The sequence below is a fragment of the Etheostoma spectabile genome, chromosome 9 (assembly GCF_008692095.1).
Source record: "Etheostoma spectabile isolate EspeVRDwgs_2016 chromosome 9, UIUC_Espe_1.0, whole genome shotgun sequence".
NCBI classification, from domain to species: domain Eukaryota; kingdom Metazoa; phylum Chordata; class Actinopteri; order Perciformes; family Percidae; genus Etheostoma; species Etheostoma spectabile.
In genome coordinates, this window is record NC_045741.1 from 26,982,786 (window position 1) to 27,008,233 (window position 25,448).

The window sequence follows — 25,448 nt, forward strand, 5'->3', positions numbered from 1 at the left end:
AGCCAATGTGTATGGAAAAGGGTTTTAGAGTGTTGCTGGATTGCATAGTACTAAGAAGTGCACTGGGAATCGTATTCAGCATTTTCAGGCTCCTTCTCTTGGCTCACTACTTCTTTCACTGTTTTCCATGGACTTGACTCCTTCTATGCCTCTCTTTTCAGTCATCCTATCCTTTGATTGTTCTGTCTTTCCCTCCCTCCCGTCGCTGGACCTGCTGCCTCTCTGTACTGGGGTAGAGAAATAATGTTGCCACAGAGAAAGCAAAAGGTAGTTGGGTGTGGCCAGAGAAAGTGTTGAGGGTTGCCGAGGGCTTGCTGGAGTGGAGTGCTCGGCCCTGGCATGAGAAGAATGAGGTTTGTAAGCAGCTACGATCTCTTAATGACACGTGAAATACGAAACACCGGTTCTTTTATCCATGCCTTCATCAGCCATTTCAAAGGGTAATTTCTGTGTTTTTATCCCACCTGGACCCTATTTTCCCTTGCACTAGAGTCTAAGTAACAAAGATCTTTGAAATTGAGTGGCGCCCCTCTTCTTATTGAGAGATGGACTCTTGAGATGAATAGCTACCGGGGAAAAAAAAAAAAAATCATGTCTCAGAAAACAAAACGACACCTTTTTGGAAATTTGGCGGCCATATTTAGACGATATAGGTACATCTTTTGCTCCAAGTACTTACAGTGGCTTAAAGTTTACACACCCATGGTAAAGTTGATTAAAAAGAGGAATAGAAAAAACATCTTAAGGAAATTGATGCTTACGTAATGCCTTAATTAAAAAAAATTAGGAAAATCCAACCTTTTAAGAACACCAATTTTCTTTGTAAATGAATAGTGTATTGTAAATAAATAAATGTTCTTCCTTAAAATACAGGGGACATAAGTATACACCCCCCTATGTTAAATTCCCATACAGGCAGGCATATTTTTATCTTTAAATGCCAGGTATTTCATGGATCAGGATACTATGCATCCTGATAAAGTTCCCTTGACCTTTGGAATTAAAAGAACCCCCCCACATCATCACATACCCTTCACCATACATAGAGATCGGCATGATTTTATTTCAGTTAGCTTGATAGCTGGTTTGATTTGCATTGAGAGATGATCTTATGGAAAGCTCCCTATGCCTATATGTCCTTAACAGGTTGGATTTTCCTAAACTTTTGAATTAAGGCATTAAGATCAATTTCCAAAAGATGTTTTTTTTTTAATTCCTCTTTTTAATCAACTTTAGCAGGGGTGAGTAAACTTTCTCACGCCACTGTAATGTAGTCGTTTGTATTGACCTTGCACACTGACCTTTTTAAATTTATTTTGTGAGGGGGCCTGCAAAGTATCCTTCACGTTTTACCCTTTGTTATGTTGCTATACTGTTGGTGTATTGTCATGTTTGTATACATTACATATACAAAAGTGAAAATAAAATATTAAAAATAAAATATTAAGTGAGAACGCTGTAACCGGCAACGTGAACCAGGCTGCAATGTAATCATATAGGGCAAATGTGCATCGCCAATTACGTCCACTAAAAGTGCTGTTTTTGCCCCTGGCTCAGATTATTATTCTAAGTGTCTGACAACATTATAGAAAGGATCCCTACAGAGACAGCCTTTTTTTGATAAAGGGTAAAATCCTTTTTGTTAATCTAGAAACCGCACAGAAATTTCCATTGCCAAACTCACCAGACTCTATTTAAATTAACAGTACTTTTAGCGTGTATAGAGCCAGCATATTTTCACATGTACCAGAGTGGTGATCATTGAAACAGTGCAAAGACGAACCAAGACGGACAGTTTTGTTTTGTTTTTGTGGACTTCGAATGAAGTGTTGCTTAACGATGATAAAATTATTGTTTATTTAAATGGACTCTGGTGGGTTTGGCAATTTCAGGGCTGTTTCATGTTGAACAAAAAAAGATCTTACTCTTTTACAAAGAGGTTGACCTCTGTAATATTAATAATAATCTGAGCAGGTCAGTGGTAAAACAAGCAAATTTTGTGGATGTACATTGGTGTGCCCAATAACTTACATTGTAGCTTGTTTTGCGTGTGCCCACTTCAACGGACTCGCTTAATACTGGACCAATGTCAAAGATTGTTGTTCCCATCAGTCCCCTACACAACAACATAAGAAAATAGGGTCCAGGTGAAAAAAAAAAGAAGTTATAGATGAAAAAAAGGGAAAGATGAACAGCAACAGCAGCACTCAGAGGGAGTAGCTGAGGGTGGGCTCACCACACAAATATTTATTAAACTACACGCAACAAATTAATTTAATAAAGGCTAGTATAACCAACCCATCCACTACCCCAACTGCTGACGCTGCTGCTACAAACATGTTCAAAGAGGAATGCTGATGCCAGTGTTTCCCCCAGAAAAGTTGTTTAGCCCAGTGGCAAGTGTTCATTTTTGTTTTTTGTTGTTTTTTTTAAACACATGGGCTCGGCTCGGACCAGTCGCACACTGATGGCATTTAACAAAGCTATAAGACAGATTCCATAGAACCCTATATTAACTTATTGTTGAAAGCTCACTGAAATCTTTATTTTGAAAAAATGATTACATCCAAGTTTCCAACTAAGCCAGTCCACTGTAACTGTAGTCTCGAAAAAGCAACTCAGGCCCGGTGGGCCACCAGGCTTGTAATCCACTGGGGGGAACCCTGGATGCGCTGCAGTTCTTTTGGAATGCCCAGTAGAACTAACTGGGTCAATTTAAGGTGGCTCCACAAGTAAAAGGTGATTTTTTCTTTATTATTACTCCTTATTTATTATATATATTATTTTCATAAAAAGCAACAATTCAACTTAATGACCAGGCAAGATACCTAAGCATGGAACAGTTGGCATTTTACCTTCAGTTATTGAGATTAGAGAACAGGCCACATTCATTTTGACCTGGGGCAGCACATGTAAGCATAACCCGGTATCTGTCAGGCTCAGATTCTCAAAAGCTGTCATGCACAAAGGTTTAGAAAACCGAAATGACCAGAAATGGCTTCAGTGCTATAATGTATAGCCTAAGCTAGGACTGCACGGCATGAGGAAAATACGTGATACGTTGTTGAGTATCACAATACCGATATATTACTCGGGATAAATTAACACATTGTTTTGCATTTCTGCTACTTTTGGTATTCTGCTAAAATACAACAAATAGCTAGTAAATTTGGGGTACAATTGGATTCTGGGAAATACTACAAGAAGCAATACCACAGGCCAATTGTCCCGTTCCAAAAAGACACATTTTGAACGGGCACTGTACTAGTTTAAAAGAAATAAGCACCACTAAAAAAGAATGAGCGTTATATTACACTGCCTTTTTTCCTTTCAACCAAGACAAAAAATCTCTGCGTGTCTTTTGCGATTTGTGGCAGCCTTTCCCGATATGTATATTCGCCAGCGGATTTCCCACAGATTAGAAAGCAATTTGTGGCTTTTGTTACCTTATAATTATTACCTAGGTAGCATATCTTTGAAGTAATACAAGAAATTCTACAAAAAGGAGGGAAAAAGATCAATAATTCCCAAAGAAGACTGGCTTGCCCAGGGCCAGGCCAGCTCAGCTGAGTTGTTCTCCTGCTGCGTCCCGCTGTCTCTCCTCCCTACACCGGCCCCCGCACCCTGTCCCTTCTCCCCTTTCTACCTGTCTGCGGACATGGGGAGGGGAGGGGCTGCTCCTCTGCTCCTCACAACAGATTCAGAGAGAGGGGACTGTTTTGGCGGCCACAGAAAAGAAATAACTTGCGTGCTCGCTGGATAATAATGGCAAACGTTTTTACAGAAAGTTGCCAGACTTGTCGCTAGTGAGATGGGAAGCACTGCGATTTCTGGGGACTATGGTTAACCTTTTCTCAAATCTCTGCAGGGTAAATCCAGACAGCTAGCTAGACTAACTAGCAACCCACTCATGGTATCATGAATGGCGTTATTGGTCTCTTGCCCCCGACGTTAACTGCTTGTTGATGATTTGATGTGAATGTGTCGGCCAATCAAGAACTGAGTTGGTGCTCGGCGCTTTTTAAGTTTTTGTTCAACATGTGTTTACGCTTTGATGCTTTCAATGTTTTTGACTTTTTCTTTAATATGTGACGCTTTTGTAAATGCTTTTCTTGGCATTTTTTTGTTATTTGATGCTTTTGATGTGTTTTGTGTTGATTGTTGAAAAAAAACACAAAAAAAACCTATTTGTATAGGGGTCAAGAAAAATTTACTTCAGGCAAATAAAAAAAGTAAAAACAAACTTAAAATGAATCCCTGAATTATGAACAATTGTGTTTCTCTTATATTCCATCCATCCATCCATCTTCATCCGCTTTATCCGGTATCGGGTCGTGGGGGCAGCAGCTCCAGTAGGGGACCCCAAACTTCCCTTTCCCGAGCCACATCAACCAGCTCCGACTGGGGGATCTTATATTCAAGTTCTTCAATTCCTATGAACGCTCTCACTTTGTACTAAAGACAAGTTATTAAGCTGCCCTTTAAATCTCTCTTTTGTCCCCTAACAGCCTCCTTGTATATGGGCAGCTTATGGAGCACAGGCCTTTCACTCAACCACAATGCCACATCATAAACATGGGTCATATCACTAAGTACATGTTAACAGCACAAATCCATGATGAGATCAGTCTTTTTTTTCCATACTAGCCAATCCAAGCCACATGAAGCAAGCAAAGTATAAGATCTTTCGGATTTAACCGTGCCCTATTGCTAAACATCAACTTCTGATGCGGCGCTAAACCCTGGCTTTTCCTGATAATAATGCAACACAGTACATCAGAGCAGTGCAAGGACCCCAGGACATTTAGCTGGAGTTAACAGCTCTCTCATGAAGCACACAGGCGGCACCTCAACAGAGGGGAGAACCCGTACTGAATTAAAGTCACAGAGAGCTTGTAAGCAGTTGGGCTGTGGGATTGCGCAATGTTTTATTTAAATGAAAATTCATATTGCAATAATGCGTACTATGAAGGATGGCATCCATAAGGTGTGTCACTCATAAGTTTAGTGGCATATTAGGAATGGATGAGTGTTTAACTGCTCTAAGCTGCAAAAGTTAGCATGCCCAGCTAACTAGCTTACTACTTACAATAGTAACCTAGCTTTACTTGCAAAATTACATAATGCATCCTTAGCTGGGTTTACTACATGTTTTTTTTAGGAGTTCTAAATTACAATTGAAATGTTTGGTGGCTAGCCCCAGATGTGACTATATCAGAGTTTAGGCCAACATTAGCTTACCGTCTCTTTATCAAATTCGGGAAACTTTACACTCCAGCTATTTTAGAGAAACTTTGTATGCTTTATAGTAGGGCTGAGGAATATTAATTGTATCGACATTAATATATGAGGCTAGATATCATCTTTTGGAAGACAAAGGGTTGTCTTTTCCTGGTTTTAAAAGCTGCATCACAGTAAAGGGATGTCATCTTCTGAATTTAAAAAAGACTATTATTTGCCAATACCAACAGTCATTGTATCCACATTATTGGTAATTACTAATCAAAACTCTCATTGTGTTAATATTTTGTGAAAGCACTAATAATCAGCCCTACAATATCAACATCAATGTAGTTGGTAAAAAATATTGTGATATATGATGTTCTCCATATCGCCCAGCTCTACTATATAGCATACTATTTGCCAAAGTCATCAGTTTGTCCTCATCTTTATATGCCAACATTTGTATTTTATTTTTATTTGCATGGCGCTTTAGCCTAAGCCTTTTAGGACATTATTATGTACAGCATGTGGCTATCAATGGCATATTGAGACCCTTTTTACATGTTTCTCATTTCAAAAACAAGTCAGCTACAAACACAAAAAATTCCAGCCAACCACACAGAGTTAGTGTTAATTAGCTTTTGTTTACTTGTGTGAAATCAAAGAGTAATTGCTGCAAATTTTGAGTCATTAGTCAACTACCTAATATGCATTAAGCTAGATTGGAAAGCTTGTCATGCTTAGCAACATTATCAATTGAAGACCCTCTCAAAAGCAGAAAAAGCACCAGATAAAAAGGGAAAAACACTTTCAGCAGCAACAGAAGTAGCCGGGGTGCACGGACAGGAGCAGGCCAGTTGTCTATAATCTCCTTTTAGAAGCACAGGCAGCATACCCAGGGCACCCGTCTAATACGACTAGTGCTTCTGACGTCAACACAGACAAAGCTTGTTTTGGGGCTGCACAATTAATCAACAATGCAATATTGCGTTTAAAATGCTATCTCAGCTCATAGAACGTTACGCTGCATATCAAATTAAGCATTGGTTGCCCGCCGGGCCCAGGTTGACCCCCTGCCAGTCTAAAGCACTGGGGCCTTTTTATGTATGTATTTTATGTATTGTATGTTTAAGAGGTGGAGGCTGGGGGTGTGGCCTTGACCAACTGTCACTTTGCTTGTTTGACAGCCATGATGTCGCTCTCTCATGGGTGGGCCAAATTCTCTGGGCGGGCAACACAGAGAAAGGGGCGGTAACCTTGCCCCCTTATGACCTCATAAGGAGCAGATTCAGATCGGCCGATCTGAGCTTTCATTATGTCAAAGGCAGAGCAGGATACCCAGGGCTTGGTTTATACCTATCACCATTTCTAGCCACTGGAGGGCCATAGGCAGGCTGGGGGAACTCATATTTATGTTTAAAAAAACTCATAAAGTGACATTTTCATGCCATGTGGCCTTTTAGTCTCATTTTGAGGCAAAGATTTGTTAATCAGCAGAAATGTAGCACAACATGGAATTGAATTGATTTAATTTTGGGGGAAAGGGTTTGGTGCAATTTTATTTGTATTTTTTGTGTGTAGGAGAAGCACTGAACTCAGGTAAAGAAGAATTTTATTTTAAGTGGCATGTTGCAGGAATGTAGCAGAACATGGAAGTCAAAGCAGTTGGGATGCTCCATGTACCAGCAATCTCATCGGTAACAGCCGATGTTAGTCATTTCTTTATACACTGGCATCGGTCAATGAGCAAAACTGGTCCATCTTGTTTTTCAGGGCGGTGTGAGTGTGTGTGTGTGTGTGTGTGTTTTCTTGCCACGCAGACGCATTTACATGCTGAAGACAAAGCAATGCCCGTGATCTGGATGGTTTCCACAGTGAAAAAAGAAGACACGTAAATTGATCCTTAATATGAAAAAACGCCATTCAGAAGTTCACAAACAAGTTTAGGAGCGAGCTACTAGCCAACAGCCTAAACACACACACACACACACACACATACACACAGCAGCTGCTGCCCCCACGTTAGTGAGAGGGTGGAGAGAAAGATTGGGACTGGGGATGCACGGTATTGGATTTTGGCCAATATTCAAGATGCCGATATATTAAAACTCATTTTGGCTAATGCCGATGCCGATGTACTGTACACATTTTTTCCCCGATATATGTATATACACTTTAATTTTACTGAAGAGAAAGCCAACTCTCTCTCCTGTACTACCTTTACCTTATTCTCATGGCAATACACAAGACAACCAATTTGATGCAGCTCTACACAACTCTCTCTGTATTTCTCAGTATGGCAGTTGTTCAGAAGATTGTTTTTGGCAACTTTCGCGCATAGAAACTTGACAGAAGATAATTAGGCTACCTCTTCTGAAGAGTCTATCGTGTTTTTTTTAAACTGCGTGTCACCTTGAGCTACTTGCAACTGTGTGGAGGAGGGGCGAGGGGGTGGGCGGTCACGGAAGGCTTGTCATGTTGATGCGCAGACGTTTTTGTTGTCATTACTTTGAATTCCTCATGGGAGGCGGCAGAAACCTATACCTATAGCTTTAATCAAAAACTCAGCAAACAAAGAAACGTCCTCTCACTTTAACTGCATTAACAAAATTTGAGATTTCAAAGATTTCATTTCCTGCATGATGTATTTTCATGCACAAATTCATGGTGAAAATCTCTTTAAGAACAAAGCAAAAGTCTGGCAGCAAGTACTAATTCAAAAATATAAAACATAATGGAATATAATGCAGGAGTGGGGGCTTTTGCAGCCGACTACACTTGACCACAAATACCAGTTCATCTGACTGGTATGGTACAGGGCATAATAATAACTTCCCCCCCCCTAAGAAGCACATTTTGCTCCCAAGTTGAAAAATGTAGGATTGTCTTACATAAGGTAACTGCTATTACTGTTGTAGCTATTTGTACAATAATACCAAAGTGTTATGGATACAAAACATTATGAAGTATAAGGTTTTCTATTTTGAAATTTTTATCAATAAACTGTCAGTGATGATGCATATTCAGTAGTAGTGTAAGAGACTGCCCCTATGGTTCGGGATGCATTATAACCGGGGATTAATTGCAAATTTGACCCGCTTGTTTTGGGAGTCTGGGCAATGTAGCCCCATGCGTTGTTCATGTGTACTACAGAATGGCGCGCAACATGTGTTAAAATCAACTGTACCAAAACACGGAATTTGACTATTATTTAGCGCGACTACAAAATGCTTTTACAGGTTATGAAACTGTCTCAATTTAACACTGATAGACGCGAGCGCAGCCCACCGCCAACAGACGGAAGGCTATGAGCACCGTGCCTGTAAGCAGCAGCGTGCTCGCTGTGCCGCTGGTCCCCCGGGACGAAATGGAGATCCCATTAACGCCAGCTTCCCAGTGGAGCAGTCAGACCCAGTCAAATCAACGAGTTCATATTCGTTGTAATGATTTATCCAAAGACCAGACAAAAAGCTTATTCTGCATCTACACACATGAGTTCAGACAGTTTAGTTGGATTTGCACTCTTATAATTCATAGTAATTGTACAGATTACAATTTTCTAGGTCGATTCCAATTTTTCATTGAGTTTGACCTGCCGATGCAGATTTCATTTTTTCTAACCACATAACAGGACACACAAATATTTACTTTCTATCTTTTCATAAATATAAAATTTTACACTTTGCATAAAGCATAGACAACTTTTTAACAGATATCAAACACTATAAAATAGAAGTATATCAATTACTCCTGGTGTGGTAAATTCGCACACACCTAAAGTGCAATGTTATGGACAATTTCCTTCTTTTCACATTCAATATCTAACTAAACATATTGATGTATTTAGCAAACTAAACTTCTGTATGAAAACAGGTAACAGGTGCATGTCAATAGCGCAGACTTGTGGCGTTTTTCCACTGCTGGTAACAGCTCGCCTCGGCCCAGTCTTCGTCCGTTTTCCATTGCAGATTGAGTAAAGCCTCAGCGTGGCTGGTCACCATAGCAACGTAATTTTCAGTGCGACTCACAACAGCACGTTGGCTACCTGCCGCAGACAGACAAAATTTTTTTTTCCAAAAGAAGCTGAAGGAAGCAACAAAAATCACCAGCTAAAAAAACGGGAGTTTGGGAATTCTGACGGAGTTCGACGTCGACATGACGGTTGTTCACCGACACAAAGGGTAAGTTAGTTTCCTGGTAACGTTACTAACATTGCAGTGTTCAGCATCGCAGTCAGTATTACTATACGCTATATAAAGTACATGAACTTTAGCAACCATGATTACACACCAACATGTGTGCTGTGTACTGTTTGTGTTTCAGAGCATTCACGCTTTGTAAACTCACCGCCGCAGACCGTCTGGTGGGCGATGTCCGACCGGTGAGATTTCTGGTTCTGACCTACTGGGCTTCGTATAATCTTTATGAGAGTCACGGACAGTCTTATGACAACGACTGGGATGTATCTGGGACAGCAGAGCCGGGGGGGACACTGTCACAGGGGGCCGAGGAAGAAGACCGGGAAGTTTGGGAGGGTTTGATGCGCTACTTGAAAAGCTAAATAAAAACTTTTGTTATATATATTGTCTTGTTTTTTTAAAGTAACAGTGTGCAATATTGGAAACGACATGAAGCCGCTAGTAGCCTGAACAGTTGAAAAGTGAGAATAGTGCAGAGAGTGGATAATCTGTCGGTGTCCGGCTAGATTTGTATTAAATGTCCCGTTGGTTCTGGAAACACACTCCGCACTCTTGTTTGCTAAAAACGCAGTCATAAGCGACGATTCTCTCCGACCAACCAGCAGTCTGCAGGTTTCCACGTCACCTTTTGGTATCGCCTCGGCTCGCTTGGAACCTCGACTGAGGTAGTACTAAAAAAAGTACCTGGTAGCAGGTCCCAGGGATTTTTTTTCGTAATGGAAAACCAAAAAAGGCGAGTAGAGTCGAGGCGAGTCAAGTAGATACCACGCAGTGGAAAACCGCCATTGCTGTCCGAGGGATAACTAGCCAGAGGAGATTGCGTGTGTGCGTCCTTGAGAACTGTAAGTTGTATAACTTATGTTGTCAGTTGTCATTGTTAGCTGGTGATTTTCTTTGATTCCGGCTTCTTAAATGTGAATGGTTTCTAGTTTCTTCTCTCTTCTGTGAAAGTAAACTGATGATTTTTTTGAGTTGTGGACAAGACATTTGAGGATTGGGCTTTTGGGAAACACTGATCCACATTTTTCACCATGCTCTGACATTTTATAGACCAAACAACTAATCAAGAAAACAATTCAACAGATTAATCAACTATGAAAATAATTAGTTAGTGGTAGGGTTACTAAAAGTAACCCTATTTTGCTTTGTTGTTGCAGGACACAGTCACCTGTTACACAAAGTTCCTGGCCAGTTCAGTGCATGCGTTTCATTTTTTTACCTTCAGTGTTTAAAACTTTTTTAACAGTAACGTTACGGGACTAGCACGCCGCGACGGACGAGTCTGATAGCGGGTTAAGGTTACATGATTGTCCACAGCATGTTGATGTGGAGTTGCTTTTCTCAAAAAGAGACGCAGTGTGTCCAGCCCTATTTAAATCGCATCACAGCAACACAGGCCTACATACAATTCTATTTGCAAAGACCGGTATCATTCTCAGATTTCTGTCACACTACACACCCAGTGTGACGTTCTACTGACAAAATCTGACACGTTTCACAAAAACAGCATTGCAGTGGGCCACACAGCCAGATGCAGCGGTCCACAGGCTGCTCAGCAGTTCATGCTACAGGACCCTTCCATCAGCCAGTGAGTAAAGGATTCTGCTGGCAGAAGTCGTCCCTCATCATTAAACATACATGAACTGCAAACAACGAATTGTTAGAGACAAGCTAAAGCCAAAGCTGTCTGTATGCAGTCTCATTGTTTATCTTGGACTGCCATGCATGTTGAAATTTGGCAACTTTTTGTAAACTAGCGGCTAGCTCTACCAGCAGCACATGCACACGGCTAATTAATCTGCACGTCAACGACATGCCGTCTACACTTCACTCGGTATTAGCCTTCTGAAAATCATAATGATTCAGTATATAGTACAGCCCTGCAGTAAGCTTTGCACAGTCACAGTTGCCTGGGCTTTGTAAAAAGTTATTTTGCTTTTTCCAGTGTAAAGAGTCCGAGGCATAGAGGCATGTCATTTTATTAACGTTAAAAATATTAGCGTCTATCCCTGTAATGTATGGTAGGGCTTTTTACAAATTCCAGTACACTTCTAAAACTAGTCTTTACAACATCTGTAGCTGAACTTGTGTTGAATACAAAAAAGTCATGGTACTTTGAAAATACTGCTTATGTTAAAATTGATTGAACACTATCAGATCATGCCAAAATCATGTGTGTCTGAAAATACAATCATCAATCACAACTGCCCCAATCTCTACACTGGAGAACACTTCCTACAGTTTTTAAACTGTGGGTCTTTTATTGTGATCTATCCTACTTCAAGAGCTACATTTAGAGACAACAGGACATAGAGAAAGAGGTGGGGCTTTTTTTGTTTTTTATTTTATTATATCATAACAGATGATCCAGAATCTCAAATTTATGTGGCCAGCTAAAGTGTTGTTTTCCAGAGGTCGGGACGGAAGCCGGAGTACAAATAATCTCCCTCAGTCTCTGTAGAGCAGAGGGGAAGAGAGCCTGCAGAACTATAAACTTCAAAGCTTTGTGGGTAAAGAGGGAGAGGGCCACCAAGCACAGACGCATTCTTCACAATGTTAAACTTGACCCTTGGGGGTGCCCCACACACACACCGTGTGAGTGCTGTCAAGGATGTGTGTGTGTTGTGTGCAGAATGGGAATGTGTGAGACTCTAGTAGGCCGGTTACGATAACAAATTTTGCTGGACGATGAATTGTCCCAGAAATTATTGCGATAAACAATAATATTGTCATGGACTCTGTCTCTGTTAAAAAACCATGCACAACCAAACTGATAAATACAATGGATGTACACAAAATTGCACTTAAAAAGAATATTAAACATTAGGCTCAGACAGAGTGCCAAAGAGATGAAGCAGGCTATATGCAAAAAAGCTTTTTAAAAATAATTTCTCCAGCATAAAGCTTTGTTCAAATAAAGTTAAAGTGAATTGCAGTCCAACGGGGTGTGCACCAAGGGACAAAGAGACAGAGAGAGCATTTGTCCAAATGCCGGCTTTTCAACAATAGTACAGAGATCGTGCGGCTGACAAGTGACTAGAGGGCTCACTCCTCGTTTCACTTAAGAACCAAAGTGGTGATCCAGTCTCTTTGGTGTAGAGATCAACCTCGTTTTTATTTATCATGCAATGTATTGATTTATTGACTATCGCGACAGGCCTAGCCTCTAGTTTCGTTCGTCTGAATGCTGTTTGAGCCCTTACACCTTCCCAAATTGTAGAACTGTTCTACATTTTCTTGGAACCAATACACTCAGAAAGGAACGAAATATACGGCAATCCCACATGCATTTTTTGTACATGACAACAACCAGGAGGGCTTATCAGTGGGGAGCGTACACTCACACAGTGATGGCACAGCCATCAGAAACTTCCACATGTAGACCGCACGGCTGCCAGGGATCAAACCACCAATGTTCTGTTTAGTGGACTACCGCCCTACCTGCTGAGTGGGCCGTATCTTGAAGTCGTCGTGGTTCGCACATTACACAAGTGATAGGTGACAGGGGTCCCACACTACATTTCACTAGGAGGACCAGCTGAGAAGTCTGTCTGGTCCCCAAACTATGTTTAGTCAACAAAACACACAAGAGAAGTAAAACGGGAATAGACTTAAGACCACAAGAAGAGAATTTTCAATTTCTCTCCAACTCTTTCTGGACCTGGTTGTAGTACAGCTCAGAGGAGACATCAACTAGGCATTTGTGCTCCTGCCAAAGTTCCACTTAATTTTCCTCCATTTCTTGGGTCCAGGCACATCAAAGAGCCAGAGACTCCGATTACGTTTTTCAGGCACAGCAGTCAGGTGTAGGTATGCAGTTGTTGTTCCCGGCCGAGTGTTTATCTGTGTAGCAATGTGTGTAGTAGTTCAACGGCGGCTAGAAGAGATTAATGCAGAGAACCTAATCATACGTTTTCACACCAGTATCGCCTCCGATACTGCCTAAAACATGGGTATCAGGAAGTACTGGAGTTTATACACCGATCCAATACCATGTAATAAAGCCCTAAAGAAAATCTACGTTAAAGTATAAGTATAAGCAAGTTCTGTGTTTGTTCATGTCACACAAAGAGTTTAACGTGAGCCAGACCGAGAAAGATATAAGTCATTTCACATCCATACAGGGATAGTAGTGTACAGCTGTTGAAAAACATGATCAAATATATGACACACTCGTATCAGACCGGTACTCGTATCAGCCGCTATGCAAGTTCAGGTATTAGAATCGGTTTCAGGAAGCCAAAAATGGTATCGGGCCATCTCTAATTTCTACATCCGTTTCACTTAGTCAATCATTCAAATTACCAGCCTCACTAAAATTATACACACAACCTACTCAATAATAGAACATTTTGCCCTTATCCTCGCACATGTACAGAATCCAGGGCTATTCCATAGTTGTGTGTGTGACAGTGTAACGGTGGTGGTGTACTGTCACCATTACTTAAAGTAGGCTGATAAATCTCTATGGAGGGTTGCCGTGAAAAGATACAGGCAACGCAATTTTCAGTATCTACCAGACGTAATAGTAACGCGGATTGCGGTGCCACTTGAATGTCCGCGCTGCTGTCTGATGCTCTGAAACGAACAGAAGCATCGCTTCACGTCACCCTGGTGAGATGTTAGACTACCGTTAGCTAGTAGCTAGAGTTAACACAATCAAAATGCTGACGGCTAAAACGGAGTAAGAGTGTGTCTGTGCTTCACTTTAGAGGATTCCAACAGTGGGACTTACAACAGTCTGCAGCTAAAGACACAAACTAGCTGTTGTCGGAAAAACAACACAGAAGGGACTGGAGTTGGGCGGTATCTAGATTTTGATGCCGTCAAACCTCCTCCCTATGTTCCGGTATTACCGTGACTAAGTAAAAATGATGACATAAGGCTCAGACGGCGTCACCAAACTGTGGGCTTGTGCGTCCACCGTTTAGAAAGTGGATACCAAACACTAATACTGGAACGTCTCTCCTTCTCATTAGGGAGGAACCCCAAATGCTGCCAAACTGCAGGAGTCCTGTTCTTCTTTGAGACCAGGTAACTTGGTGCGCTGCTTGCCCCCCCCACTGTGGAGACTCCACATTGACAACCACACATAAGCATTTTAGGCATTAAATAAATTGTATTTAATATTTAATAAAAAAGAAGTTATTATTGCCATAAGACATTGTCACCACAGGTTTAATTAAATCATTACCCCCCCCCCCCCTTTTGTGCTGATCCAAAAATATCTACGATCCGTGACTCAAAAGTGTGATCCAATCCAAACCGTGGGTTTAGTGATCTGTTGCACCCCTACTCTCCATCTCATGTCAGGCCATTACCTAACTAAGAGACATTTTCACTCACTGCACCTCTTTGTCCATTTTGTCTTTCCCTTTTCAATTCACAACACTGGCGAGCACTGGTTACATAACTGTACTACTCCACCACTCGTCCACTGTGATTTAATAAGGCCAACTAATCAATGTGTTCTGTGTAGATAACATGACTCAGCTGCCTGCTCTGTGGGATATGAGGACAAATAGGCAAAGCCAGAAGATACAATTAGTGTTCACATTATATTCCAGAAACCCAACTTAGCTGCACTCAGAAAGATTTAAATGTCCACGTCCAGCTTTCTTCTCAGTCTAAATTACCAAGTGAAGCTCTGAAAGAAACTATGACTATACACAAACAGAGACACCACAGATCACTGGCTGACAAAACACCTCATCTGTAATGAAACACAAAGATAGCAGAAAAAAGCCCAACACCCAACAACACATTGCATGTGCGGATGTGACTCTGATCTTAATGTGGGTCATCTGTGTGGACACAGGACAACCTTTTACATAATCCCTCGGCCCACATCGGATGGAAATGCATTACAGAGAGCAGGTTTTTTTTTTTAAAGGGGTCCAATTCTTGTAATTCTTGGTATAGATATGGTTACCAACATTCAATAATTAAAAAACACTGGTGTAGTAACCAGTAGTAAATCAGTAGGCCGTACTTAAAATATAAGTATCCTGGTACATAATTACCATATCAAGCAAAAAATATATCAAACCGTAATATAAAAGAAAAAAGGAAGCAAAGGCTGTGATCATGACATCACAAAAACAAAAATAAGAGGAAATATCGAGGGATACTTACTCCAGTCTCAATGAATTGGATTGTTTCCATCAAAGTGACACCCCAAAAAAAAGAGCAAAAGTCACCCACGCTGCTGTACTAGCTTCAGCTCCACTAGCCTCCATTCTGCACTATATTTATGCATAAAGCGTTTCTTTCATCATTCTGAAAAGCTGGCCAATGACATTGGAGTTTCTGTTCATACACTAAGCTAAACAGACCCTCAGTTCTCCTACAACCATTTGAACATCTACCTCATCAAAATGGGTATTTTGTTAGCGTGAAACAGCTACATGTTCCGTCAGTGCCAGTGATCCTTGTCTGGCAGGATGCTTGACACACAAATACCATTTTTTCATACGCAGAGTTTTAGAACAGCGATAAAACTCTGATAGACTTCTTTCCTACTGCCAGTAGACGAGTATGCCTGTCGTTTTTTTCATTGTTCAACATCACGAACACACAGGAAAACAGGTATTGCATTCCTCTACTCATCCGATCACCCTGCATTTACCGTCACTCTCTCACTTGCTCCACCACACACTCTCAGACACCGCCACTAGGCTTGCACAACTTTTCTTGTTTTATTTTATTTTTTAACATGCGTGCAGGTTGAAATTCACTGTGGTGTTTTGTCGTGATTAAGCCGCTAACATTAGCCAAATGTCCGCTATCCACTGGCTAATTTATGCAGCACTATGTCGTACATTGCAGCCAAGGACATAGAACTGTTTGAGTTTCAAGCGAGCGTTGGATGTTTGTAGAAATCTGCGGAGTTACACTGTAGCAGCCTGGTGTCCTTTTCAGGCGATTTGATAAAAGTAAACATAGTCATCCGTGCATAATGCCAATACAGCAAGGCTCCGGCTGGCTGAGCATTTATTCACACACACACACACACTGCGTCTGTAGTCACTCGTCACACAGACGAGACAGACAAGTATTTCTGTTTGTTTTGAATGCCTGCGGCAGAAAGTTGAGTCCAATTTAACTTTAGGAGAAAAGTATCCTGACATGAACCTGCTGTGGACAATCATATAACGTTAAGCCGGTATCAGACTCTTCTGTCGCGGCGTGCTAGTCCCGTAATGTTACAAAAACAGTAGGAATGTAAAAAAAGAAAAATGCACTAAACTGCCCAGGAATTTTGTGTAACAGGTGTCTGTGTCTTGCATCTTTCACTTGGTCGCCTCTTGATTTCTCTCTTTTTCTATGAGATAAAGCTGCCTTCAAGTGAGGTAGGAAATGTTGGGTTTTACAGTTGAAAAGCCCCAAAGCTAAAAAAAAAAAAAAAAATTGGTATTCTGTACAGCCCTAGAGCTAATCAGGGCTCTGTTTGCACTGTAGCCGTTAGCGCTGTGAACCCTATTTTTCCACCGGGCGTCGCTAAGCTGCGTTCCAGCGTCGCCGGGACCCCCGCGAGCAATCGCAGCCATTCAAGTAAACGCTTGATATTCCACCAGCCACGCGCGTCCCAGAAGCACGCGCGACGCGGTTTTCCACTTTGCTTAAGATACGCGCCAGGTCTATTTTAGGGCGTTCGGACAGGAGAGCAGGAAGTGAAACAGCAAGACAATCAAGTCAATTCACCAAAAGACACCCCCGGTAATCGTTTCATGACCCCTCTACAACACCACAGATGACGAGAGATTCATCTTGGAGGCGGAGAAACCTAATAGGCCCCCACAGATCATTTTTTAAAGGACAACACCAGAGAAGAGATGGCATGGGCGTCCATATGGAGAGGTTCACTACTCGACGCAGCCAGCCCAGGTTAGAGTCCGACCTGCGGCCTTTTCTTGAATGTGATTTCCCCCCACCCCCCCTTTCATGTCTTCAACTGTCCTGTCAAAATAAAGGCCGAAATGCCCCCCAAAAAAACTCATCTTTAAAAAGAAAAGTGTTGTCTTTTCCTGGTTTTAAAGCCCGCATTACAGTAAAGTTATGTCATTTACTTAACTTATCAGAGCGGTAAGATTATTTTCCTTAGTCATTATATCCACATTACTGATATATATTCATCAAAAATCTTAATATTTTGTGAAAGCACCAACAGTCAACACTACAATATCGTTGCAATATCGATATTAATCAAAACCATTGTAAAATTAGATTTTCTCCCTATCGCCCAGCCCTATTCTCATACAATACCTACTTAAGTATTCACTGCCATATTTGACCAAAGCAAAACAAAGACAATAACTCATGAGGGCAACAGGGTAGTGGACACCTTTCAATAGAAATTAGAAGATGTCTGTCCAGAAATAATGGATTTGATTTCCATTTTTAATTTGGGATCTAAAACACCTTGACCCAATTAGTCTGTGAATTCTGACTCTGGCTAAACAGAGTCTGTGTTACCAGCCTTTTCCTTACTAGCACAGATACTGTAGGCTTATCTGGGACTGGTACATTGTGTCATTGAGTTGAGCTTCACAAGGTTGGCAAGTGGCCCTCGTGTGTGTGTGTGTGTGTGTGTGTGTGTGTGTGTGTGTGTGTGTGTGTGTGTGTGTGTGTGTGTGTGTGTGTGTGTGTGTTCACCCCTCCCCCACACCGCCTATGGCTTTGGAACAACCAGCTGCAAAGCACTGTAGAAAGCTTTGAATGAGATTGACACAAAAAGGTAATAAAATAATATATAGTGGAATCATAAACGATGCACTTTGGCATATTTGTGAATCTACTGTATGTTGCGGATAATCCTGGTTAAACAGCAACATTATCTTAAACTGTAGTAATAACTATGAGCCTTGCAAAGCACAATACCTCAAACTGGTAAGTAACTATGGGACAAATGCAAACATTGCTGAAACTACAGTGTCTGTTTGGATTCATAACTATTCATAACTGTTGTTTTTTTAATATCACTAACTTATTTTAACACTTAAGTATTTATCAAAACTAATGCAATTAAACACAGTGTAATCAAAGCAAGTTAAAATTAAAGCACAAATCTATCATTAGAGAATGAACAAAAAATAAAACAAAATAGTACAGTAAAAAGTTTTTTTTAAAATTCCAGTGTTGACTGTAGAATTGAAATGTGTTGTAAAAAAATATTTTTATGATTGGGAATAAAAATCACTAAAGTGGTTTTAATTCAAAGCTAGCAGTAGTTGAAGGAAGGAAGGGCGCGCTCACAAACAAACCAACCACGAGAACTGCCCTACAAACACATGCATAGTGCGCGCGCCTACTCACGCGCTGACGCTGCCCATCCCCCATTCCGAGAGAAAATACAAAAATAAACGTTCAAAACAGCGTAATAACCCGCCCAAACGTTGTATTTACAGTCATATGTGCTCACGCTACACCGGGGTATAATTTATAACGGCAAAGATAACGTAAAATTACGATAAACACTCACCAAAAGATCCAAATCACACAAGGGGGGTGCCTTCTCCTCTGTGCTCCTAATATGGAATCTCCTCCTCCTCCACTACCGTTGTTTTCTAGCTCTAATTAAACCTCGAAAAAGCGTTATAACGGCCGTGAGACCCGGCCAACCGGTGCTAGGAATCCCCAATGACCGATGTGTTTTGGATACACGGGCATATACAATGATAAATCCCCTTAAAAATGAGCTGGATGGACAGTTGGGTCTAGAATGTAGGTTTGCTCGCTAGTAGAGAAAAGAGCCAAACGGTTCAGTAGCAGCCAACGGCTTCAGACTGAAACACAGAGCAGCTGACCTGCCAGGCGAAAATGAGGTAGGCCTGAGCTCCTCGCTGCAGGAAGCACACTCCACTCACATAAACATCAAAATGGGTGTCGCAGTATGGAAAAGGATAGTGTAGTCGGGCTGAGGTTGGCGGTAACGCTTCAAAAATACAAATACAACTTTGAAGTTAAAATTGATTTCAGTGATTAACATTTTTTTTTTTTAAGCTCCGTATTATGATTCATGCTTAGCTATTTTTTGGATTGTAGCTGTAGAGGCATGCTAGTTCTGCCGTAAGTGCCATCTACAGTAAAATGAAAGTTAAGACTACAATTCAATTAGGGCTGCTCGATACGATGTAGGCTAAATTTGTCATTATGCAATAACGTGGTTGAATATCGCAATAACGATATTACTTGCAATACAAATGGATAGTAAAGTGTACTCAGTTCTGCATTTCTGCTGCTTTCAGTATTCTGCTCAAATGCCACAAACTGCTGGTTGAAAATGAAACAAAGGAAATCCTTTTCTTTTATTGAACAAATTGAACATTGAATTGAATATAAGGCACCACTAAAAAAAAAAAAGTTACATTTTAAAATGCCGTGTTCTACTGATATTTTTCTTTATCTATAACAGAAAGTGTCTGAGAAAGTGTTGTTTGTGATGTGTTTAAAATGCTCATATGATGCTTTCCTGTATTGTGTTATATATCTTATTTGTGCATGTTATAGCTCTGAAGGGAATTACCATCTCCAACAACAACAAAAAACGTTCACAAGCTGCTCCAAACAGCTCTGTTATAGTCCAGCGTTTACTTCTGTGACAAATGTGTGTCATTTTGTAACACACGTTATAATGCTCACATAGACTGTTAATGAAGATATTCTGTATATATATATATATATATATATATATATATATATATATATATATATATGAGGTCCTTAATGCGGCAGTTGATATTGCAATGACAATAAAAAACAATATATTGTTCAGCCCTAAATTCTGTTTTAATTTTTTTAAATGTAGCACTAAATTAATCTGATGTAGTTGTTTATGTTTAATATTTGAACTACATAATTGGCTTGATAAATGAGCATTAGCGGTGATAACAAAAATACTTTTAAATTAAGCTCCAGCAACATTGACACACCATCAAACCCCACTCCCCTTGGGGGGGTAAGCATATTTTCAATGTTAGCTGCATCATATAGGGAGAGCCTGGAGTGGGCAGCATTGCTAGACTGATGCATTACATACATAGGGCCTACGGATGCCTATTCTGCAGACGTAAACAATGAAAAATAAATAACTACTCATGCGTGCATGAGAGCATATGATCATCAACATGCACACACACACACCACAGATAAGGCCCAGCTGAGACAAACACACACACACACAGACAAAAAGCCCTAGGGTGGTGTGTAGTGTGAGCTTTAGCGTGGCTGTAACAGTTGAGTGGAGGATGGGTAATGACTTATACGGGGGGGGGGGTCATCAGTGTATTTCCCCAGCCTGTATTCTAAATGCCTAGGGAGGTTCGTAGTACAAAAGGGCCCCTACAATTTGGATGGTGGCAATTATTTTACATTGTTCTAATTTGAACACTTTTTTACAGCGATCCCAGCAGTGGTAAGTAATGTTTCTGCGTTTGTGTCCCATCACTGCTGAATGAATAAAGAGGGAGAAAAAAAAGGGATGTGAAAACCGCTCCAGTGTGGAAAATTGTGAAGTGAAGCACCTCAAGGCGATGCAGTCCACTGTCTGGGTAATGACTTTTCTGGAAAACCACAACACAGCATCTCAGTGAAGCACTCAGCCTCACTGTTTTCTTCTGCTCTGCTCACTCTTCAGACACATTATACCTTCAATACCAATACTAATGCGACTATACTTTGATAAAGTATCTTGTGAAAAATGTGATTTTAATCCTATAATCAGAGACGGTTTCAGACCAAGACGCCCCAACTCAGAGTCTTTTTCTGTATCCGTGTCACGTCGGATTGGGAATCACTTCAAAAAGTCTGATTCCAATGGAGCCGCTTCTATTTTGGAATCGTTCGGAATCTGACGATCGGTTCCAAATTTAACACAGGCAAGTTTTGGGTTTCTTCCGGTTCGCTGATAACATTAGGGTTACACCCTGTGAGGAGGGGTTTTGTTTGTATTTGGCATGGATATCATTACGATTGGGCATCAAGAACCAGTTCCAACTTAGAATCGTTTCAATTAGGATTCCAGTGGAATCATTCGGAATCTGATCATCGGTTTCAATGTAATGTGTGGCTTTATTTTACGTTAAGAAAAGCTTGGTAAAACTGTAAATCACCGTTGAATAAAAACAAAATGTTCCTCTTGTCTGTGAAACAAGCATGTGACCCGCTTCAACTCCACCCCTCAAAGAATTGGAGTTAAGAATCTATAAAAAACGGAATCAAAAGCAATAATCAGAATAGAAATCACACTTTTTAAAATCAAAACGATGCCCAGCCTTAGATATTGTGGCATATATATGTTGAGTTTATATGAAAGATCAAAGGTGAATGATTAGTTTACAGTACATGAAACACAATACCACACAAATACAGTGACTGCATACAGTACATACAAATGTGCATATCCTTTTTCGGTGTACTACAGTATTCTACAGTACTGACTTTTACCAGTGAACTTGTAAAAACAGAAACTAATGGCGTTTTTCCACTGCTGGTAACAGCTCGCCTCGGCTCGCCTCGGCCCATTCTGTGTCCGTTTTCCATTGCCGATTGAGTAAAGCCTCAGCGTGGCTGGTCACTATAGCAACGCGTGATGACGTAATTTTCAGCGGACTCACAACAGCACGTCGCATACTCGCCGCAGCCAGAAGAAATGTTTTGTTTCAAAGAGCTGAAGGAAGCAACAAAATCACCGCTAAAAAAACGGGAGTTTGGAGTTCTGACGGAGTTCAGACGTCGAACATGACGGTTGTTCACCGACACAAAAGGGTAAGTTAAGTTTCCTGGTAACGTTACCTAACATTTGCATGTGTTCAGCATCGCAGTCAGTATTAACTATACGCTATATAAAGTACATGAACTTTAGCACACCATGATTACACACCAACATGTGGCTGTGTACTGTTTGTGTTTCAGAGCATTCACGCTTTGCAAAATCGCCGCCGCAGACCGTCTGGTGGGCGATGTCCGACGGGTGAGATTCTGGTTCTGACCTACTGGGCTTCGTATAATCTTTATGAGAGTCACGGACAGTCTTATGACAACGACTGGGATGTATCTGGGACAGCAGAGCCGGGGGGACACTGTCCCAGGGGGCCGAGGAAGAAGACCGGGAAGTTTGGGAGGGTTTGATGCGCTACTTGAAAAGCTAAATAAAAACTTGTTTATTATATTGTCTTGTTTTTTTAAATAACAGTGTGCAATATTGGAAACGACATGAAGCGCTAGTAGCCCGAACAGTTGAAAGTGAGAATAGTGCAGAGAGTGGATAATCTGTCGGTGTCCGGCTAGATTTGTTTTAAATGTCCCGTTGGTTCTGGAAACACACTCCGCACTCTTGTTTGCTAAAAACGCAGTCATAAGCGACGATTCTCTCCGACCAACCAGCGGTCTGCAGGTTTCTACGTCACTTTGGTATGCCTCGGCTCGCTTGGAACCTCGCTGGAGGTAGTACTAAAAAAAGTACTGGTAGCAGGTCCCAGGGATTTTTTTCGTAATGGAAAACCAAAAAAAAAGCGAGTAGAGGCGAGTCGAGTAGATACCACGCAGTGGAAAACCGCCATAAAAGGCTTAGTGTGACACACAATAGCATTCAGCTAGATAATCTAACAATATTGTATAGTAGTAATCAGTCAGTGTCAACAAAAAAAGTACAAAAGTACAAAAGTAGACCAAAACAGATATTGTATATAAGAAACATTCCAAGGGTTTATTGCCATGGTGAAAAACATCCCACCATTTTGACCAACATTTGTGACAATGGAACGTTTTTTTGAGAATGTTAAGATGATTGAGAAAAACGCTAACTTGTATTCTTTGCTTGTTATGATGCAAAAGCTCAGCCCTTAATTTTTCTTGATGTACTCATTACAGTGGTATTGACATTTTAAAGGCAGGGTTGGTAACTATTTCCAAGTTACACTTTTTTATATATATATATTGATTTTTGAAATGATCTATACACTCTAACAGCAATAAATAACTTATGGTCGTCTGTAGCTGCTGTAATCTGTAAAAACACCCACCAATCACTGCTTTGCGATCCACTTGGAAAGAACCAATGAACTCTTACTTTTAAATGTTGCTAGATTTCAACATTACCAACACTGCCTTTAAAGGAACAGTTCAGCAGTTTTGGATATATGCTTATTTGCTTCCTTGCCAAGAGTTCATTGAGAAGGCCGCTATCACTCTTTAAGCCAAATATGTAGCTAAAGTAAGACAAATCAACAAATTGGGGTTTTACAAGTACAGTTTTACAGGTACAGTATGAAGAAGCAATTCATTAAAATACTCAAGAAGAGCATCTCTAAATTATATGTTAGTGCAGTTCTGCAGTGAGCAGGCCTTTTTCACAGCAGACATCTTGACATGTCGCAGTAGTAAAAGCACACATGTAAATCATAAAAGGAATGATGAGCAGTTTCAGAGTCTTGGTATTGTGCATGTGTGCTCACTTTCACGCTTACATGTGGCACTAACTAGCAAAATATGTATTAGGACCGCAGAATGTACAGTATCTCTTTTTTATGATCATCTTAATTTCTAAAAAGTTGTGAAAAAGGATGAGACATAACGCAAAATATTTTTGGGGGTTGGTTAAAAGAAGTCCTCTTTTTTTTTAGTGGTGCCTTTCATGAGCAATTCAATGTTAGATTTGTTCAATAAATGAACGTTGGAAATGATTTCCTGTTCTAAAGCTATAGTGCATAGTTTCTGTTTCCCCCCATGAGGAATTCTAAGTTAAGACATCAAAACTGTCAGCTCGTCCACATGATACAAGCCTTCCGTGACCGCACTGCCCTCCTCCACGCAGTTGCTTGTAGCCAAGGAGGACACACAGGGTTAAAAAACAAACTTGATGGACTTTTCAGAGGAGGTAATTATCTACACTCAAGTTTCTGAGCGGGAAAGTCAGCGGACGACACAATCTTCTGATCATAGCCATAGTGACAAATACAAAGAGAGTTCTGTGGAGCTGATAGTCTTAATCTGCTTTGTAGCAACTCATTTGGCAGTGAATGGCTTGAATGTAACAGACCTTCATTAATATCAGAAAGTTACACACTAAAGCTTTAAATTCAACAAGCAATATGCAGAACTGAGCATACAATAAGATATTCGACAACGTTATTGCGCATTTTCTTCATATAGGGCGGCCCTAATCTGTATCTAGATATTGGATTTGGATAAGGAAAACGTATGCTAATGCAGGTGTAAACGCACGCAGAACCCATTGTGATGGGAAAGCAATCGGATCGGCTAGACCACATCTGGGGGTGATCAGGCTCGCGTTGTGTTCGGACCTCAGCCGGGTGCTGATGCAATCTGTGCCGTGTCCTTTTTTTCCGGGGCTTCAGCTCCAAAAGTTTTGACTGTAGTCGCGAATGTCATTGTTAAAGGTAGCTGACAAGTTTAGGTGCGCTAAGTTCACGTGACTTTTACAGTCTACAGTTCAGGCTCAAACACATGGACCTCTGAAGCAGACCCGTCCATCTCTTTGTGTCCACTCTGTAAAAATAGAGCCTCAGGTTATAATAATGAACACTCAGTGTCTGCATGCTACGGCGGATATGTATTTCTGCCATAGTTCTCCACCTCTGATGTGAAGCAGCATTCAGCGTCTGATGCGATGGAAAAAAGCACCCTTTGGCGTGTGTGTACCGGGGAGAGCACCATCTAGACGGGGTTTAGTGAGTAGTATGTAAGGGAGAAATTGGTCCGGGTGGGGGATGGGTCAAACACAGGACTTTCACCCAGAAGACCAGGGATCGGGTCCCGCGTGTGTCTCCCATTATTCCCGCGTGTCACGGAACCGAAAGCCCACCCACGACCTTTCCCTAAACCCAACCGTCCTGTTCCTGCAAGTCACGGAACCTGTGGCTCAATGGTAGAACGGTCGCCTGCCAATCAGAAGGCCCTGCCGTCCCATGTGGAAGTGTCCTTGGGTAAGACACTGAACTCCGAGTTGTCCCCGATGCTGCGTCATCGGAGTGTGTGATCGTGTTTATCTGATGAGCAGGTGGCACC

The 25,448-nt window shown here is 41.1% G+C and overlaps 1 protein-coding gene and 1 long non-coding RNA gene across 3 annotated transcripts in view; one reads left to right on the forward strand and one right to left on the reverse strand.

Annotated features, from left to right (window-relative positions):
• Positions 1-19,252, reverse strand: part of LOC116695615 (F-box-like/WD repeat-containing protein TBL1XR1) — a 53,931-nt gene extending 34,679 nt beyond the window's left edge. Inside the window, exon 1 of one of the 2 annotated variants that reach the window (XM_032526013.1) lies at positions 18,904-19,252. The gene's annotated coding sequence lies outside the window, so the exon portion shown is untranslated. The remainder of the gene's footprint in view (positions 1-18,903) is intronic. The other variant, XM_032526012.1, reaches the window with a different exon arrangement.
• LOC116695664 (uncharacterized) overlaps positions 1-25,448 on the forward strand; it is an 813,105-nt gene that overhangs the window by 27,009 nt on the left and 760,648 nt on the right. The window lies entirely within an intron of this gene.